The sequence below is a fragment of the Phyllobates terribilis genome, unplaced genomic scaffold (assembly GCF_046119375.1).
Source record: "Phyllobates terribilis strain yellow unplaced genomic scaffold, ASM4611937v1 Scaffold_11__3_contigs__length_659146591, whole genome shotgun sequence".
In the NCBI taxonomy this organism is placed as follows: domain Eukaryota; kingdom Metazoa; phylum Chordata; class Amphibia; order Anura; family Dendrobatidae; genus Phyllobates; species Phyllobates terribilis.
Genome location: NW_027362771.1, coordinates 136,964,997 through 136,973,567, shown reverse-complemented (window position 1 = coordinate 136,973,567; position 8,571 = coordinate 136,964,997).

Below are 8,571 nucleotides of genomic sequence, written 5' to 3'. Positions count from 1 at the left end.
GTCTTCCAGGAGCAAAAATTAAAGATGTGTCTGACAGGCTATCAAGACTCTTCAGACCTACAGATCACTACCCATTCCTGCTAATACATGTGGGGACAAATGACACCGCAAGAAAGGACCTGGAAACCATCTGCAGTGACTTTGAAGACTTAGGCAAGAAAGTGAAAGAATTGGGAGCGCAGGTGGTCTTCTCATCCATCCTCCCAGTGGATGGCCATGGAACAATGAGGTGGAATAAGATTCTACAGGTGAACAACTGGCTACGTCGATGGTGCCGTCAACAAGGATTTGGATTTCTGGATCACGGAATGAATTACCTATACGATGGACTACTTGCTAGAGATGGGGTGCACCTTACGAAGACTGGAAAACATGTATTTGGAAGTCGCCTTGCTACACTCATCAGGAGAGCTTTAAACTAGAACAATGTCTGAAGGGAAACAAAAGGCCAGAAAAAGCCATACAGCTGACAAATACTATTGAGATCTCTGCTACTGGAAGTGGAAAGGAAGAACAAAGACAAAACAATTTAAATAATAAAAATATGGGAGGAAGAGAAAAAAATCACAAACTAAAATGTTTTTATACAAATGCACAAAGCATGGGCAACAAACAAGGAGAATTGGAACTACTAATGCAGGAAAAGGAATATGATGTCATTGGAATCACTGAAACTTGGTGGGACGATACACATGATTGGAATAAAAGGCTAAAAGGATACAACTTATTTGCAAGAAACAGACTTGATAAACGAGGAGGAGGTGTTGCATTGTATGTTAGAAAAGCGTATATCTGCACAGAGATTGAAGCTTCAGAGACTGGGAGTTCTGTGGAAACTGTTTGGGTAAGAATACAAGGAGAGAACAACGGAAAGGACACCATTGTAGGCATTTACTACAGGCCACCTGGGCAAGCTGAAGATATGGATGAACTCTTTATGTATCAAATGACCAAGTTCTCCAAAAAATATGACGTAGTGGTCATGGGAGATTTCAACTATCCAGACATTTGGTGGGAATCTCTCTCAAGTAAAACTAACAGGTCAAGCAAATTCTTATCCTCTCTTGCTGACAACTTTATCTTCCAAAAGGTAGGGGAGAAAACAAGGGGTTCTGCTACTTTGGATCTAATCCTTATAAACAGGGAGGAAATGGTTGAGGAGGTAAAAGTGGCTGGGACCCTAGGAGGCAGCGACCATGCTATTATAGAATTTTGGATAACTAGAGGAGGAAGACATGTGAAGACTCAAACTTCAAGGTTAGATTTTAGAAAGGCAGATTTTAAGAGACTCAGAAAGAGAATAGGAGGGATCCAATGGCTGGATGTCCTTAAGGACAAAAATGTCCAGGAAGGATGGGAAATTTTTAAAAATGAGATTCTCAAAGCACAATCGTTAACAATCCCGAAAAGTAGAAAGAATGAGAAGCATTTAAGGAAACCAGGATGGATGAACACAGAACTTAAACACATGCTAAAAAGAAAGAAAGAAATGTTTATTAAATGGAAAGAGGGAGGCATATCTAAAAAAGATTATAATGCAGTCTGCAGATCCTGCAGGGCACGTATCAGGTTAGCTAAAGCTGACAATGAATTAAGGCTTGCAAGAGATGTCAAAAGCAATAGAAAAGGATTTTGGGGGTATGTCAAAAGTAAAAGAAAAGTCAAAGATGCTATAGGATTTTTACAGGATGAAAATGGAGAAATGGTAAGAGAGGATGTTGAGAAGGCCGAACTTTTTAATTCCTATTTTGCATCTGTTTTCTCTCAGAAAGAAAATGTAACATCAACTGATCTTCACTGTCCTTTTAAAGGAATAGAGGAATCCAAGTTATCTGTAAACAGAAAGATTGTGAGGGAATATTTAGCTAACATAAATGAGTTCAAGTCTCCAGGTCCAGATGAATTACACCCCAGAGTACTGAAGGAGATCGTAGAAGAAATTTGAGAACCACTCTCCATAATCTTTGAAAATTCTTGGAGAACAGGAGAAGTCCCAGAAGACTGGAGAAGAGCAAATGTTGTTCCTATCTTCAAAAAGGGGAAGAAGGTGGACCCAGGGAACTATAGGCCGGTGAGTCTGACTTCTATACCAGGAAAGATCTTTGAACAAATTATTAAACAACATGTATGTAAGTACATGGATAAGAATGAAGTGATTAACCAGAGTCAGCATGGGTTTGTAACTAACAAGTCATGTCAGACTAACTTAATTTCCTTCTATGACAGAATCACTGACTGGGTGGATCAGGGAAATGCTGTAGATATAGTATATCTTGACTTCAGCAAAGCATTTGACAAAGTATCTCACACCATCCTTATTGAAAAAATGACCAAGTATGCAATGGACCAGGCAACTGTTAGGTGGATTCATAACTGGCTTAGTGATCGGACTCAAAGGGTGGTTGTAAATGGCTTCACATCCAGCTGGATGAATGTCTCAAGTGGGGTACCACAGGGCTCCGTCCTGGGACCTGTATTGTTCAACATCTTTATCAATGATTTAGATGAAGGAATTGAGGGTAAACTGATTAAATTTGCTGATGACACAAAGCTAGGAGGGATAGAATGGTTTTTAACAGGGAAAAATGCAAAGTACTACATCTGGGCAATAAAAATGATAAAAGCATATACAGAATGGGAGGAATAGAGCTAAGCAACAGTACATGTGAAAAAGACTTAGGTATACTAATAGATCATAGACTGAACATGAGTCAACAGTGTGATGCAGCAGCAAAAAAGGCAAATACAATTCTGGGATGTATTAACAGAAGCATACAGTCTAGATCACGTGAAGTCATTATCGGTCTTTACTCCTCTTTGGTCAGACCTCATCTGGAATACTGTGTACAGTTTTGGGCACCACATTTTAAAAAAGACATAGACAAACTGGAGCAAGTTCAGAGAAGAGCGACCAGAATGGTGACTGGTCTGCAAACCATGTCCTATGAGGAACGGTTGCAGGATTTGGGAATGTTTAGCTTGCAAAAAAAGAAGACTGAGAGGAGACTTAATAGCTGTCTACAAATATGTCAAGGGCTGTCACATTGTAGAAGGATCATCTTTATTCTCATTTGCACAAGGAAAGACTAGAAGCAATGGGATGAAACTAAATGGGAGGAGACACAGATTAGATATTAGAAAATACTTTTTGACAGTTAGGGTGATTAATGAGTGGAACAGGCTGCCACGAGAGGTGGTGAGTTCCCCTTCAATGGACGTCTTCAAACAGAGGCTGGACAGACATCTGTCTGAGATGATCTAGTGAATCCTGCTTTGAGCAGGGGGTTGGACCAGATGACCCAGGAGGTCCCTTCCAACTCTACCATTCTATGATTCTATGATTCTATGATATCAAGTGCTCCTTTAAGTGGGCTCTCCTCCACATCAACTTCAACATCACAAATACTCCAGTCCTCAAAGGTGTCACCCAAATCGCACTTGCTTCCTCACAGCTCCCAAATCTCCAGCTGCCCGTCTGAGTATGAGGTAGAACAGATGGTTGAGTCTGCAGAGCTGTTTACTCATACTATAGCCTGGGAATCAGAGGTCGACTCCAGCGCTTCTGTGAATCCAGACGAGGAAATGATCTGCACTGATGCCCAGAATCTTTATGAGTCGGATCCAGGACCAGACGCAGAAGGTTCTGACCATAATGTAGACCCTCATTCCCAAACTGTAACTCCTGTTGGTGGAGACAATGAGGAAGACGATGATAAGACTCAAATACCTGATTGGAGCGACAACTTTAGTTTTTTGTCAGGGCAGGAACAGGTTGGCTCTGAGGACGATGGGTGTGATAACGCACAGGGTGATGATGATGAGGTTGGAGATCCCACTTACTGTCAACCCACAGTCAGCCAAGAGATGAGGTCAGCAGAGGAGGTGGAGGAAGATGCTAGTGACGACGAGGTCAGGTTGCGCCTTCCTGGACAGAGACGTAGCACTGGAAGCACGTTAACAACTGCATCCTCAAACACAACTCTGCCTCTCACCACAAGTCGTGGTGGCTCTTCAGGTCGCATGGGTGCTAAGCCTTGCATAGCCTGGGCATTTTTTCGGATCGATAAAGATGACCCAACTCGTGTTATCTGTAACATTTGTCAGCAAAAGCTAAGTAGAGGCCAAAAAATACATAGTTTGAGTACTTCATGCATGAACCGGCACATGGACATGAAGCATAAGTTGCAGTGGGAAGCTCAGTGTGCTACAATGCGGCCTAGCCGGCCGGGCCAACCACCGTCTGCCATATCTTGTGCATCCGCGGCCTCTTCATCCTCTGTGACTGGGGGGACAGCAGTCACACCTGTTTTGGGGCGCAGACCTGCCACCTCTTTACCCGCAACAGCCAGCGTGATTGGCAGGTCATCATTTTCTTTGGAGGTGGTAACACCAGCTGGTGTTGAGCGCTGTCCGACATCGATAGCACCACCTTTGGATCAAGGCAACCTAACATGTCTGCCTGCATCTTCCTCACAGACCGGCAGTTTGCCAGGGACACCCTTATCAACCCCGTCTAAGCACAATAGCCAGCCCTCGGTCCCTCAGATGTGGACAAGTAAAAGACCATTTCCTCCTAGCCATGAGAAAGCTAAGAGGTTGAATTTCACCATCTGCAAGTTCTTGGCTACAGAAATGCTGCCTTTCCGCCTGGTGGGCACAGAGGATTTTCGAGACCTTATGTCCGTCGCAGTGCCCCAGTACCAGATGCCCAGTCGGCACTACTTCTCAAAGAAAGGTGTGCCTGCGCTCCACCAGCATGTCGCACACAACATCACCGCTTCTTTGAGAAACTCTGTGTGTGCATTTCACCACAGACACTTGGACGAGTAGGCATGGACAGGGGCGTTACATGTCGCTGATTGGGCACTGGGTACTATGGTGACAGCAGGACAAGGGGCTGCTGTCCAAGTCTTGCCGTCCCCACGAGTTGTGCGTCAATCCTCTTTATGTCAAAGTTCCTCCACTGCTTCTGCCTCCTCAACCTCCTCTCGGTCTAACACCTGCACCCAAAGCCAGTCTGGTCATGCCACAAGCTTTCTAACTCCGCAGAAGGGATCCTGCACACCTCCTTACTATGCTGGCAGTAGGGCTCAACGTCATCAGGCGGATTTTACATTGAAATGTCTGGGAAATGTGAGTCACACAGCTGAGGAGTTGTGGTCAGCTCTGGAGAACCAATTTCATGAATGGTTGTCTCCACTGGACCTGAAACCAGGGAAGGCCGTGTGCGACAATGCTGCAAACCTGGGTGCGGCCCTTCGCCGGGGCAATGTCACACACGTGCCTTGTATGGCTCACGTGTTGAACCTGGTTGTCCAGCAATTTTTAGCCCACTATCCCAGACTAGATGGCCTTCTGCAGAGGGCACGGTCGCTGTGTGCTCACTTTCGCCGTTCGCATCCCGCAGCTCAGCGACTTACATCTCTACAGAAGTTGTTGGGCCTGCCACTTCACCGGCTAAAATGCGATGTGCCTGCCCGGTGGAATTCAACTCTGCACATGTTGCAGCGACTGTGGCAGCACCGACAAGCCCTGGTGCAATACGTTCTGACGTATAGCCTGGGCCAACGAGATCCAGAGGTGGGGCAAATCACGCTGGAGGAGTGGTCTCAGATCAGGGACCTATGCACCCTTCTGCACAGTTTTGAAATGGCGACGAAGATGTTTAGTGCTGACGATGCCATTATCAGCATGACTATTCCGGTGATTTACATGCTGGAGCACATGTTAAACAGAATTCGGAGTCAGGTGGTGGCACAAGAGGAGGTGGAGGAAGTAGAGGAGGAGGAGATGTATGCGGAAGGGCTAACATCTGCAAGGTCCAGACGGTCGGCAGCACCAAGGCGGCAGGCATGTGAGGGTGGGGGAGATGGTTTTACCAGGGCGCATGGTAGCAGTCAAACTAGTGAGGAAGGTGCAGGAGCCCAGGAAGAAGTGGAGGACGAACTGATGGAAGACTCATCAGATGAGGGAGACCTTGATCACATTTCTGTTGTGCGAGGTTGGGGGGAGAGGACAGAGGAAGGAAGCATGATTGTTACCTCGCCACCAACACAACAGGGACTTGGTGCTCCTGGATGCGCAACACACATGAGTGCCTTCTTGCTGCACTACCTGCAACATGACCCTCGAATTGTGAGAATTAGAAATAATCCTGACTACTGGGTTGCCACACTGTTAGATCCCCGGTACAAAAGTAAATTTGCAGAAATTATTCCTGCCATAGAAAGGGATGCACGCATGCAGGAGTATCAGCAGAGACTGTTGCAGAATCTTACATGTGCTTTTCCACAAAATACCAGTGGTGCACGTAGTGAATCTCACAGTTCCAACTTGCCAACCGTGGGACCGTCAAGTGTTCAGCACTCAAACCGTAACAGAACCACAGTATCTGCTGGTAACATCAATTTTGCGGAATCATTTCACCACTTTTTTAGCCCATCCTTTGCAAGGCCACAGGAGACAAGAAGTCTGACACATAGTCAACGCCTAGAGACGATGGTACAGGAGTATCTCCAAGTAAACATTGAAGCCACGACTGTGTCACTGGACCCTTGCTCTTTTTGGGCTTCCAATCTGGATAAATGGCCGGAGCTAGCCACTTACGCCTTGGAGATCTTGTCATGCCCCGCAGCCAGCGTTCTGTCTGAACGTGTGTTCAGCGCTGCTGGTGGTGTGCTGACAGATAAGCGCACGCGGCTCTCCACTGATAATGTAGGCAGACTCACGTTCATAAAGATGAACAAATCATGGATCCGAAACGACTTTTCTACCCCTGTGTCATTCTGGGGAGAGTAAAAGCTTGATGATTGGTTAAAATCACCCTACCAACCGTTTTAAGCTTTCAAATTACTAATCATGTTTATCTGTATCTTGGCTGGAAAATAATTTGGGCTTTGTAGCAGTGTGCAGCACTGATTCTATTAGGCCATCTATAATAAGCTCCACCAGATTTAAAATTACTAATCATGTTTATCTGTATCTTGACTGGAAAATAATTTGGGCTTTGTAGCAGTGTGCAGCACTGATCCTATTAGGCCATCTATACTAAAGCTTCACCAGATTTAAAATTAATAATAATTTTTAGCTGCATCTAGACCGGAAAATAATTTTGGGGCTCCGAGATGCGCAAGACACATAAGTGCCTTCTTGCTGCACTACCTGCAGCATGACCCTCATATTGTCAGAATTCGAAGTAATCATGACTACTGGGTTGCCACACTCTTAGATCCCCCAAACTTTTCGATCAACCTTTTCATTTTAATAAAGACCAAAAAAATGGTCATTTTTGAAATTATAAGCATTAGCAGGTTGTTAGAAACTGAAATCAAACAGTTTTCAACTCAAAACTTTATTCTAGGTGATGTTACATTTTCACTAGAGATGAGCGTTGTTCTACTCGAACTGTTCGCCAATCTCAAATTCGAGCTGTTTTGGGCGGTGTTCGAGCCGGTCGGCGAACACGAACAATTTGAGAAAAATTCGGCTGTTCGAGGTTATGTTCGATAACTGTTCGTGCACCAAAATCATAACTGGATTCTTTCTCAGTAATGATGAAAATTAATGTTAATACGCAGTTTGAGTGTACAGCGGGGTGGGGGGAGGGGCAGGGGATGGATCTCTGCAGGAACAATGAAGATCTCCATTTTTTTTTCTCTTTCCCGCATTTGCAGTGGGGAGGTGTAATCTGTCAGCCTATCAGCAGCGCACACACGGAGCGAAGTGCTTTTTTTCACACAAGCAAGGGCATGTGTGATTGGCAGTGTATGTCACATGTCCTTGCCCTATAAGACCAAGCCATTTTCCCCGTCGCCACCATTTTCTCACTGCTGCAGCTGCGTGTTAGACGGCACCGCTGTTGCTGTGTGTGCTATACCTTGTTAATTTCAAGCCAATTTTCGCACAAATATACAGATAGCTTGGGAGTAGGGAATAGTTGTGATTGCAGTCCTTTTAAGGACTAGGTTACAGCATTTCCTACGACTTTTATCAGGCAGGTCTGTGCTCTTAAATAGATAGATTGTGGGAGTAAAGACTAATTGTAATTGGAGTCCTTTTCAGGACTAGGTTACATGAGTTCCTATCAGTTTTTGCCAGGCAGGTCTGTGCCAGTGCTGTGCAAGTTTTTTTCACAGCATTTGGCTGAATCTAGCAAAGCTAATCCTTTTTGGCCTATTGCAGAGTGTGTTAGTCAGTGGAGTAGCCTATCTGTGTTGCAAGATATACCACCTGTGTATAGAATACCAATTTTTTTACTGCACCTAGTGAAGTAAAATCTTTTGGGCATAGCATCATTCTATTAGTCCATCTATACTGACCTCCATCAGGTTGCAAACTGAATATGATTTTTTTCTGCATCTAGCTCTGAAAAAATATTTGGGCTTCTAGCAGTGTGTGGGACTTGGTCTATTAGTCCATCTATACTGACCTCCATCAGGTTGCAAATTAAAAATAATTTTTTTCTTCATTTAGCTCTGAAAAAATATTTGGGCTTCTAGCAGTGTGTAGGACTTGTTCTATTAGTCCTTCTATACTGACCTCCAGCAGGTTGCAAATTGAATATAATTTTTT